The sequence below is a fragment of the Miscanthus floridulus genome, chromosome 4, assembly GCF_019320115.1.
Source record: "Miscanthus floridulus cultivar M001 chromosome 4, ASM1932011v1, whole genome shotgun sequence".
Lineage (NCBI taxonomy): Eukaryota > Viridiplantae > Streptophyta > Magnoliopsida > Poales > Poaceae > Miscanthus > Miscanthus floridulus.
This window is the reverse complement of record NC_089583.1, coordinates 105,809,192-105,822,141: the sequence shown is the minus strand read 5'-3', so window position 1 is coordinate 105,822,141 and position 12,950 is coordinate 105,809,192.

Below are 12,950 nucleotides of genomic sequence, written 5' to 3'. Positions count from 1 at the left end.
CAAGGGATTCCTTGCGAGGGGCTCCAACGAGGACTAGGGGAAAGTTTGCACGCTTCTCGATACCTCAGTAAAAATACCAGAGTCATCGACGGAAGTTTGCATATCTCTACCTTGCTCTTTAGCTTCCGCATTTACATTGTATACATTACTTCTTTTGTGGTAGAGATAGCAACACACTAGCAAAACCGTAGTTGCATATTTAGATAGTTTATCTTTTGTAAAGGTTTTGCTAAGGTTAGAAAAAGAGGCCATAGTTTAGAGTCGAAATTTTAAGTTGCCTAATTCACCCCCCCTCTTAGGCGTCACGGTCCCCTACAAGTGGTATCAGAGCCGGTTGGCTCAATTTAGACCTTTGGCTTAACCGCCATTGAGCAACACTATTTAGAGTGGTTGGGATGGATATCTCTAGGCCTTCACACTTTGATGGCACTAACTTCCCCTACTATAAAGCTAGAATGGCTTGTCACCTTGAGGCGGTAGATTTGGGTGTTTGGAGAGTCACTCGTGATGGGATAAAACCCATTAAGAATCCCGATAAACCCACAAAGAGTGAAGAAAAAGAAATGCATTTCAATGCTAGAGCTAAAAATTTCTTGTTTGAATCTTTTAGCATGGATGTGTTTAACTAAGTGTTCACTTTAAATATAGCCCATGAAATTTGATTAAAACTCCAAGAGCTCCATGATGGCACAACTAATGTCCATGAGCAAAAATATTGTCTAGCTAAACAAAATTATGATTCCTTTGAAATAAATAATGATGAGCTTGTTCGTGATATGTATTCTCATTTGAATCTAATTATCAATGAGCTCCATTCAATAGGATTAACAAAGCTAGATGATGCGGACATCGTGAGGAAGATCATCTCCATGCTACCACAAAAGAAATATGCAAGCATTATCACCATCCTTCACAACATGGAGGACTTGAGCATCATGACCCCGTCCATAGTTATTGGCAACATAGTGGCATTTGAAATGTCACGCAAGATAGGTCAAGAAGAAGCCTCTTCATCAAGCAAAGGCAAAGCTCTCACATGTAGTGAGAAAAAAGAAGATGAAGGACAAGAAAGTTGAGACAAGCTCAAGCTCAAACTCCTCAAGTGAAGATGAGGATGAGGATGATGAAGATGAAGATTCAAGTGATGATGATCAATCTTCCTCCTCCACCTTCGACATTGATGAAGAATCAATCAAACTTATCAACAAGGTAGAGAAGATGATCCAAAGGCTCAATGTCAAGGGTGTGCCCATCTAAATTTAAGATCTCATTTTCACCAATAAAAAAATGAGCAAAGGAAGAAATGATGCTATGGATGCGGCGAGTTGGGGCACTTTGTGGAAGTTTGTCCAAACAAGCCCACACCCAAGACAAAGAAGAAGGCGTGCAAGGACAAAGCTCTCACATCAATAAGGTCATGGGATGATTCTTTAAGTGAAGAAGAAGACCATCACAAGAGATGAGGGCACAAGCACTCATCATCAAGCACTTCACGTGTGTGCCTTATGGCACGAGGTAACAAAAAGTCTATCCCTAGTGATAATGACAATGATAGTGATAGTGATGATGAGCTACCTTCTTATGATGAAATTGTGCAAGAAAATCTTAACTTTGCTAAAGTTTGCACTAGTCAACAAAAGAAGCTTGAAAAATTAAAAGAAAAACTAGATAGCTCACATCAAGCTTATGCTACTTTGCTTGAACAATATGAAACTTTTGTCAATCTTAATATGGAGCTATCTACTAAAATTGAGCAACTTGATACTAGTGCAAACACAAATAATTGCACAATCAATGATGAGCAACTTGTGAAGAAAAATGAAAAATTAAAGAAAAAGTTAGCTAGCCCACAAGATGCTTATAAATGTTTGCTTGCTAAAATGGAAACTATGTGCAAACATTGTGATGAGCTAACAAATAAAGTTACTAATTTTGAAGCCGTTGGTACAACCCCCACCGAGGCACCTAATAAGAAAGGTTCAATATTTGACATGCCTAAAAAGGATGCCTCTACTTCTTCCAATGATTTATGTTTAGACTCACCCTTGTGCAACTAAATTTGTGTTGAGAAAGTTGTTGTAGATACATGCACACAAGAGGTTACAAAGGAGAATGAGCAACTCAAGCAAGAAGTGGCTCGCCTCACCAAGGACTTAACTCAAGTAAAAGGCAAGACAAAGCAAGCCCAACTTCATCAAGATAACACCGCCAAGGGAGTGAAGAAGCTTGATGAAGGATAAACCGTGGTTTGCTACGTGTGCCTATGAGTGTAAGGTGAAGAATGGGGGAGGAGCAAAGAAGAAAGAGAAAAAGCAAACAAGCAAGCTCTCCAACACCTACACCAACAAGGTGGACAAGAAGGCCTCCACACCTTATCTCTTGAAGAATAAGATAAATGATAAGGTGGTGGCCATTGAGGTGAACAAGCAAGCCAACAATGGGGTCAAACGATTTTGGGTGCCAAAGGAGATCATTTTCAACATGAAGAGCACCAAGAAGGTTTGGATCCCAAAAAGGAAGTAAGAAGATCAATGGACTTTGGGGAATTTGGAGACTTAGCAAAGTATGGGTGCATTTCATGGGGTGCATCATGATGGACAAATATATTGCCAAGTGGGTTAGTGAATACTATGGACCCAAATTTCCCTTCCCATGTTAGGTAACTAGATTTAATTTCTTACAATTGGTATATTTTAGCATCTAGTTACTTTTCATGCCTAGGTTTAAATTTGCATGCTTAATCTTTGTCTTGCATACACTAGGTATATCTTATGGTAGGCTTGCTCGGTTTCATTCTTAACACTTGGAGCAGACCTACATGGTTTAAATTGTTTAGGAGCACGACACATAACTTGTTTTACAAATTGTTCATCTAATATGTGCCAAAGTCCAAATTGTAAATAATTTCTCCCAAATATCACTTTCGAATGTGATGTCACCTTTCAATTGGTATCACAAGTGGTATTTTTTATTCAAAAACCAATGTGCATGTCTTCTACAAGTATTCCATACTTGCGTACACAAATTTAGGGGGAGGTTACTCTACAAGTTGGATGCTTTGAGACTAACACCTTTTCAAGCTTATCATGTGTGTAGTAGTCTCATTGTAAGGAAAATGAAGTCCCCAGAGTTAATCATCATACTTCAAATATCCACCACCTATTACAAGTGGTATAAATCAAATTGGTTTCTACATGTGGTATTTCTAAACCGATATCATTATGTTGATTTCACTTTGGTATTTATATGCTTTCTCCATGCATTATATAGATTAAACTCCCTTGAGCATTAATTTGCCAATTATGCATAAACTACATTCTTCATCATATGTATGCATATATTTAGGGGGAGCTTAGTCTATGTAATGTGAGAGTCAAATTTTATGACCTATTCCACTCCACATACAAAGGATCACAAAGTTTGACCCTCCCTTGTGCTACTAATATCTTCCTTTTCGGTGTTTGATTCCAAAGGGGAGAATTTAGAGGATCAAAAGCAAGCATTAATTTGTAGGACCAAAAGCAAGATCATAATAATTTACAGGTGGTAATGGTCCGAGAAAGAGAGGATAGTGGATTATGGATTAGTCTATGTAATGGGGAGAATTTGTAGGACCAAAAATCAACGCTTAAATCCATAATGCCACATGGAGACATTTGCAAGGGCAAGATAAGTTTCAAAAGATATTTACATGTGGTACCTTTTAGCTTTACAATTGGTATTTTCAATTGGTATCTTTTAGTCTTACAAGTGGTACCTTTTAGCATCACATAACCTTACCCTTTGCATTGCATCCTAGCAAATAGATAGTTTTTAAATTTCAAATTTTTATTATTTGCTTGTTTTGGTCATGTTGTCATCAATCATCAAAAGGGGAAGATTGTAAGGAAAATGGACCCTAGGCCCATTTACTTTGGATTTTGGTGTTTGATGACCAACACAACCAAATTGGACTAATAAATTTACAAGTGATTATTTTGTAGTTCAATAGGGTGCAAGACGTGACTTGGACGAAGGCGACATGATGATTCGATGATCAATACCTTAAGCAAGACTCTAGAAGCACAAGAGAAGACCCAAGTAATCAAGCATAGTCCAAGCATAAAAATAGTAACCAAGCCAGACGCAAGATCGCGAAGAAATGAGCTCACAAAGGTGACCAGACGCTGGCGGCACAGCGACCAGACGCTCTCGGCAACAGCAGGCGTCAACAGCAGTGACCAGACGCTGAGGACTAAAAGTGATCGGACGCACCGATGGCACTGTTCATCATCCCGGCAACAGACTCAACACTGATCGGACGCTGGTGGCTAATCGACCAGACACATGAACTGCAGCGTCCGATCGAGTACAGAGAGGTTCCAGAGCGGCAAAATTGCGACCGGACGCGTCCGGTGGCATGTGACCGGATGCCATCAGCGTCCGATCAGTTATCGTGTGCTCTAACGGTCGGGATGACCGGACGCGTCCGGTCAGGACGACAATAGCGTTCGATCAGTAGCAAAAAAGCGGGATTTCGTCCCCAACGGCTACTTTCTCAGTGGGGCTTATAAATAGACCTCTCAACCAGCCATTTGAGCAGTGTGGACTGAGGAAACATATCAAGGGTGTTGATATATCATTTTAGTGATCTTCACTTGCATAGTGCTTAGTGATTCATTAGGTAATTAGCGTAGGTACTTTGTGAAGTGCTTAGATTGATTAGACCACCGCTTATGCGCTTGTTCTAGGTTTAGGCCTAGTGTTTAGTGAGGTTTGCATACCTCTTACCACTCGGTGCTTGCGCGCACCATTGTTGTACATAGGAGGGGCTTGTAGTCTTGCGAGATCACACCAATTGTGTTTGTGGTGTGGCCGCCACCGTGTACCGGAGGGAACAAGGCCCGCGGTGTTTCGGCCGGAAGCTTGATAGTGAAGACGGCGGGGAGCATCCGGGAGAGGCTTGCCAGAAGGCACGTCGAAGACCCACTTGCGCGTGGGGAAGGTCCGAGGCTATCCACGGAGTTACCTGAGAGCTTGACCCTTGCGAGGGATTCCTTGTGAGGGGCTCCAATGAGGGCTAGGGGGAAATTTGCGCGCTTCTCGATACCTCGGTAAAAATACCGCAGTCGTCGACGGGAGTTTGCATATCTCTATCTTGCTCTTTAGCTTCCGTATTTACATTGTATACATTACTTCTTTTGCGGTAGATATAGCAACACACTAGCAAAACCGTAGTTGCACATTTAGATAGTTTATCTTTTGCATATGTTTTGCTAAGGTTAGAAAAAAAATGCCATAGTTTAGAGTTGGAATTTTAAGTTGCCTAATTCACCTCCCTCTTAGGCATCACGGTCCCCTACACTTATAAACTTGAACTTCAAATTATTTTCATCCCCAGGCTTGATGAATAGTCAAACCTTTCTCATTAGCTATCACATATAAAGGTCAATGAATAGCAAGACTGGAAGAACCAAACCCACATTGCTCCCTTTCAAAAAGGAGAGGCATTATGAGTCAAGAAGTTAAAAATATTAGGATTACTGGTATTATATTTGTAATAAAAATTTTCTTCCAAATGCCATTATCACTCATGTGATATCTAGTGATCCAATAAGCTAACAAACAAAGGTTCATGTTTTCCAAATCAAGGATGCCCAAACCTCCACACTCCTTTTTCTGGGTAATTTGTTGCCAATGAGAAATGGTATTTATGCTTACTATCTAGATTGTCCCAGAAAAGGTGACCCATATGGGAATTAATAGCTTCAACAGACCACTTAGGAAACTTGATAACAGACATAAAGTAAATAGGTATACTTGCTAAACAGGATCTAATAAGAAGCGTCAATCTTCCTGCATAGGAGAGGAACCTTTCCTCCTGATAATTTTGTCAGACTAGGTTGAATATCGTCCCTTCTAAGCTTATCATAATGTAAGGGGACTCCCAAGTACTTAACAGGAAAATCGCCTATTTTGCAACAAAACTGTCTAGCTAGATGATTAGCCTTTTTTAAACGCAAAACTAAATGATTAGCCTCATCCTCGTCCATACCTATGGTCATAAGATCACTTTTATCAAAGTTAATTCTCATGCCAAACAAGTGTTCAAAATAAGATAACAACCACTTCAAATTAATAGCTTTTTCCACATTACTACCATCTAGAAATAAAATGGTGTCATCAGCATACCATAAGCTAATGACACCGCCAGGGCAATGACCAGGTAATAGACCAGAGATAAGATTTTGGTCTGCTGCCTTAATCAACATCTTTGTAAAAACACCCGCAATCAAATTAAACAAGCCAAAAATTGGTTGTGAATACTTAACAAATAATTGTGTGACACGAAATTAAAGCACATGAACAGAGTAAAAAAAAAAGTCTGCAACATAACATTTTTTTGACTGCAAGAGGGGGGGGGGGGGGGGGGGGGGGGAGGCTCCCCACCTGTTTTGTTTTATTACATTGATCTAGGCTCAATGAGCCCATCAGTTTCAAGGTTTACAACATCATCATTTACAAAACTGTTTACTGATTGATCTAGGCTCAATGAGCCCATCAGTTTCAAGGTTTACAACATCATCATTTACAAACTGTTTACTGATTACATAGAGGCAACAAAAGTTGGCACCAAACATCCGCTACCTCCCTGTCCTTAGGCAATCGTAACCTCCATAGCTTTGCATCGCTGTGCATTAACAAGAAGACCTGGTGTGTGAGAGACTCTTGTCTGAATATTGCTGCATTCCCACGTTTCCAGAGATGCCAGTAGCAAAGGGCTGCAAAAGTGGAGAAATGCTTCCTGGGATAATGATCCGGACATGCTATATCGCATATGCAATCATCGGTTGCAACTGCTGGTGGTACAACTATAATGATCCAAACATCTGCAGCATAACATAGTCCAACAAGAATACGCTATCGACTATATCTGCTTAACTGATGCAAAACTCTATACAAGTGACATGCAAGGCGCGATGGTACAACTCACTACTGGAAACAGGGCCTTTACCGAGTGCAAACTGCTTTGCCGAGTGTTAAAAATCGGGCACTCGGCAAAGACCGCACTCGCCAAAGAATTGCACTCGACAAAGAGTTCTTTGCCGAGTGCCGGTCACTCGGCAAAGGACTTCTTTGCCGAGTGCCAGGCTCTCGGCAAAAGCACGGCACTCGGCATAGGCTGCCCCACGTAACAGTGTTCGGCTACGTCCTTTTTTGCTGAGTGCCTGCTGTTAGGCACTCGGCAAAATTTTTTTTTGGAAAAAACTTTGCCGAGTGCCCCTGACACGGCATTCGGCAAAGATTCAATTTTTTTAAATGGCTTTGCCGAGTGCCCACTGATTCGGCACTCAGCAAAGATAGGAATTAAAAAAAATTTTGAAATACCTTTGCCGAGTGCCTTATTTTTGGCACTCGGCAAAGACCCCCTTTGTCGAGTGCCATGCCTCGGCGCTCGGTAAAGCTTTTTTTTTGTTTTTGGCCTCCAAATTTTTTGTGCAGCTCTTTTTAAGTACCAGGAACTCCTCGTTAGAATTTGGGGATTTTTTATGGCTTTTTGATATATTTAGTTACTTTATTTTGTTTACTTGAATTTTTTCAAAAAATATAAATTTGAACTGCACGTGGTACGAATAATGGAATTTAATGATTCAAAAAATAATAGTCATGTTACTGAGTATAGTGTGAGGCCGTATCCAGGAACGGACCCAAAATTTCGGACATCTTGTTCACGAAACATGACCGTGAACTTACGTGCGAAGTATTTTTAAATTATATAAAAAGAAAACGAAGTCTGAAAATCATGAAACTTGTCAAGATATCATGATATCGTATGTGGAGGCTATGATAAAAATTTCAGAAGATTTCGTACAAGCTGTCACGTACGATGTTTGCAAACCGAAGAATCTCCGAAGAAGTTTCAAGATTTCGTGAAGAGGGCGACGAGGTGGTAAGCATCGTACGTGATAAACTTTCGTGAAATCTTCTAAAATTTTTATCATAACCTCCACAAACGATATCACAACATCTTGACAAGTTTCATGATTTTCGGACTTCGTTTGCTTTTTATATAATTTAAAAACACTTCGCACACAAGTTCACGGTCATGTTTCGTGAACAAGATGTCCGAAATTTTGGGTCCATTCCTGGATATGACCTCACACTACACACAGTAACATGACTATCATTTTTTGAATCATTAAATTCCATTATTCGTACCACATGCAGTTCAAATTTATATTTTTCGAAAAAAAATCAAGTAAATGAAATAAAGTAACTAAATATATCAAAAAGCCACAAAAAATCCTCAAATTCTAACGAGGAGTTCTTGGTACTTAAAAAGAGCTGCACAAAAAATTTGGAGGCCAAAAACAAAAAAAACTTTGCCGAGCGCCGGGGCATGGCACTCGGCAAAGGGGGTCTTTGCCGAGTGTCAAGAATAAGGCACTCGGTAAAGGTATTTCAATTTTTTTTAATTCCTATCTTTGCTGAGTGCCGAATCAGTGGGCACTCGGCAAAGACATTTTAAAAAAAATTGAATCTTTGCCGAGCGCCGTGTTAGGGGCACTCGGCAAAGTATTTTTCAAAAAAAAAATACTTTGCCGAGTGCCAGATCGGAGACACTCGGCAAAGAATTTTTTTTAAAAAAATAACCTTTGTCGAGTGCCAGGCCAGATGGCACTCGACAAAGAGGCGGTTAAAAAAATTAAAAAACCCTTTGCCGAGTGCCAAATCGGGGGCACTCGGCAAAGGGGGGATTTAACCCCCCCCCCCCGGCTGGGCCGGCCCACACACAAGCACGCACGCACGTGCCACCGCCCGCGCCCGCGCCGCCCACGCGATCGCGCCGCCCGGCCACCCGCGCGCCCGCGCCGCCACCGCCACCGCCCACGTCGCCCGCGCGCCCACGCGCCCAGCCACAGTCCCTCCCTGCACGCCCAGCCGCAGCCCCTCCCCGCGCCGCACATCGACGCCTGCCATCGCCCCCGCCCCCGTGCCCGCGTGTGGCCGAGCGTGGCCAGCTCGCCCACGCCGGCCCACCAACGCCGACGGGTGGAGGAGGGGAGGAGGAGGAGGAGGAGGGGGAGGAGGGGGAGGAGGAGGAGGAGTAGGAGCCAGCCCTACCCCCGGCCGTGCCCCATGAACCGCCCGCCCCGACGCCGCCAGTGTCCGACCCTGTTCCTGCCTCCGACGACCCCGACCCCAACGCCGCCCGCCCCTACCCCCGGCGCCCGTCAGGTATGCCCTCTCTCTTGTTGTTGTTGTTGTGGTAGTGATAGTTGTAGTAGTAGTAGTGCTAGTGGTAGTAGTAGTATTATAACTAGTGGTAGTAGTAGTAGTAGAAGTAGTGGTAGTAGTAGTAGTAGAACTAGTGGTAGTAGTAGTAGCAATAGTGGTAGTAGTAGTAGAACTAGTGGTAGTAGTAGTAGCAATAGTGAAGTAGTAGTAGAAGTAGTGGTACTACTTGGATATATTCTTCTGCGTGGATTGATATCCAAACTACATGGCTTCTCTTGAGACATATGTGCTTGTCGGCCATCATGCCGTTGTTTTTTGCAGGTTTTGGAAACCTCACCATGCAGGGGAGGTTCTGCCAATTTTTTTTAAATGACAGTTTTTGTTCCATTTTTGTAGAGAAGAGCCCATCGGAGCCGAGTCAGAGTTCCTGTCGCCGTGCTGGTCTGCCTGCACCGCATCGCCTCGCCACTGCACCGACCCGCCACGGCCCCGCTAGCCTGACTCTGCCGCCACCCTAGGTATAACCCCTCTTTCCGTATCATGGTCATAGATCGCGTAACCCAGTTAGGCGTCTCCCGTTCGAAAGAGATACGGTTGGAGGTATGCAGATCTTTGCATATCTATGACCGTATCTGTTTCAGATTGTCCACATTTTTTGGACAGCCCGCGGATGCGTAGATGGGTTAGTTTCCATGGTCTGCTCTGGTCTGAGACAGAGTTTCGGCATCACCTCCCTATTGTTCTTCGGATACGCACTCTTCTTTGGCATGACGTGTATCTGGAGAACAGCAGGGAGGTGCTACCGAAATTTTGTCTCAGATAGGAGTAGAGTATGGAAACTAACCTCATCTACATATCCGTGGGTGGGATTAGGACCTATCCTCACCTATTAGATAGTAGGAACACCATATAGATGCAATTGATGGTTACATTACTCGTTGATACATATGTTAGAGGATGGATGACCGTCAGTGGATGTACACGGGCTGGAGAAGTTAGAGTGATTACACCACGAAATGGATGAACAAGATCGATGCTTTCTTGAATAGTGCATTTGGCAAGGCTGCTAAAGGATATTGCCTAGTTTTGTGTCCCTGCAGCAAATGTGGAAACAAGAGAAGGGTAAACAAGGTGGAAATGGGTAAACATCTTGTGAAGAATAGATTTACGTCGGACTACACCCGGTGGGTCCACCATGGTGAAGCCCATCGTATGAGAGAGGAGGTGGTGAGACCACGGGTGGAGGCTTTTGATGCTGATGCCGGGGTAACAGACATGTTAGATGACTTTCACCAAGGATAGTTCAATGAGGGACGTGAGAAGGAGGAGATGGAGGTAGTCGCACAGGAGTTCTATGACATGATGGACTCGGCATAGAAACCCCTTCACGATTGGTCAATGGTGTCTCAACTGGATGTCATTGGACGCTTAATGGGGTTGAAGTCTGAGTTAAACTTGAGTCAAGAAGGCTTCGATAAGATGTTGGCCATGATTGGCACCCTGCTTTCGGAGGGCCACATTCTACCAAAGAGCATATACGAGTCATAGAAACTCCTTCATGCACTTAAGATGTCGTATGAGCAGATACATGCTTGTTTGAAGGGGTGCGTCCTATTTAGGAAAGAACACGAGCATGCAAAGTTCTGTCCAAAGTGTAAATCCTCCAGGTACCTGGAGGTAGACTCTGATGATGGCCAGAAGAGGCAACTTACGATCCCCATGAAAATCCTACGATACCTTCCGTTCCTACCGAGGATCCAACGGCTATACATGATCGAGGAATCCATGAAACAGATGACACGGCATAAAAATGGCAAACGGTATAATCCTGACAAGATGGTACATCCATCCGATGGTGAAGCTTGGATCCGCTTTAATGACAAACATCGTGATAAAGCAGATGAGGCTCGTAATGTACATGTCGCGCTAGCAATAGATGGGTTCAATCCTTATGGAATGATGGCTGTCCCATACACATGTTGGCACGTCTTCGTTATCCCCCTTAATCTCCCCCCCCCGGTGTCTCCTTTCAATGACATAACATATTCTTGTCATTGATAATTCCTGGACACCCAGGGAGTAATATGGGTGTGTTCATGGAGCCCGTGTTTGATGAATTGGTCCGTGCTTGGGACGAAGGGGTATGGACATACGATCGAGCTACAAAGACAACCTTCAAAATGAATGTTTGGTACCACTACTCCCTGCATGACTTCCTGGCGTATGGGATATTCTGTGCCTGGTGTGTTCACGGGAAGTTCCCATGCCCAATATACAAGGAAGGTGTGAGGTTCATTTGGTTGCAGAAGGGTGGCAAGTATTCATCATTCGATAGACATCATCAATTCCTACCTCTTGACCATCCATTCAGACAAGACATCAAGAACTTTACGAAAGGTATCAAAGTGACAAACCCTGCACCGCGAATGATGACTGGTGCTGAGGTTTATGCTCAGATAGATGCTCTCGTGCCCAATGAAGAAGGTGGTTTTGTGGGATATGGTGAGCAACATATGTGGACTCATATCTCGAGCATGATGAGGCTCCCCTATTTCGATGACCTTCTTCTACCACATAACATTGATGTAACGCACACTGAAAAGAATGTCATCGAGGCACTTTGGGCAACACTCATGGACACTAAAAAGTGTAAGGACAACCCTAAGGCTAGAGTGGACCTAGCAACGTTGTGCGATAGACCAAATCAAGAGATGCAGCCTCCTAGTCATGGCAAGACCTAGAGAAGGCCTAAGGCCAATTTCATCTTGAAAAAAGACCAAAGGAGGGAAGTACTTAAATGGATCAAGACGCTAATGTTCCCTGATGGGTATGCAGCGAATCTAAAGAGAGGAGTGAACTTAGGCACTCTACGAGTCAGCGGGATGAAGAGTCATGACTATCACATATGGATTGAGCGGCTTCTTCCGGCGATGGTTCGAGGCTATGTCCCGGAGCATGTCTGGCAAGTGCTGGCAGAGTTGAGCTACTTATTCCGCCAGCTTTGTGCCAAGGAGCTCTCTCGAACCATCATTGATGACTTAGAAAAAGCGGCACCCATGTTGCTCTGTAAGTTGGAGAAGATCTTTCCACCCGGCTGCTTCTTGCCGATGCGGCATTTGATTGTGCACCTCCCATATGAGGCACGGATGGGGGCCCCATGTAGAACCATTGGTGCTATCCAATCGAGAGATGTCTGAAGACTCCTCGCAAAAAATGTAGAAATAAAGCCAAAATTAAGGCTTCCATTGCAGAGGCATACATTCTAGAGGAGGTGTCAAACTTCATAGAGAAATACTACACTGAGAACCTTCCTAGCGTTTATAATCCACCCCCTCATTACAATGCTGGCGAAAATGAATCGAACCTCAGCCTTTTCCAAGGGCAACTCAGAAGCGCAAGTGCATCAACCACTAAGCAATTGAAAAATGAAGTGGCACAGTATCATGCTATATGCGTTGACCAACCTTGTTGAGGTGCAGCCGTTCATTGGGTAAGTTCTAAACGAAGTTGTTTTATTTTGTCATATGTCCTTGTTTCTTCGTCCAACCCCCTTGTTTCTCATTGGTACAGGGAATTTCTTCATTAATCCTGGCATGGATCAAGGCAACCTACCCTATAAGAAAATAATACCCTTCTTTCACAGGGTGCGGGACCAGAGAGCCTCGATTTTATTTATTGGTTCAAACAGAAAGCCCAAACTAATGCACCTATAAGTGACGAGCTGAGACAGG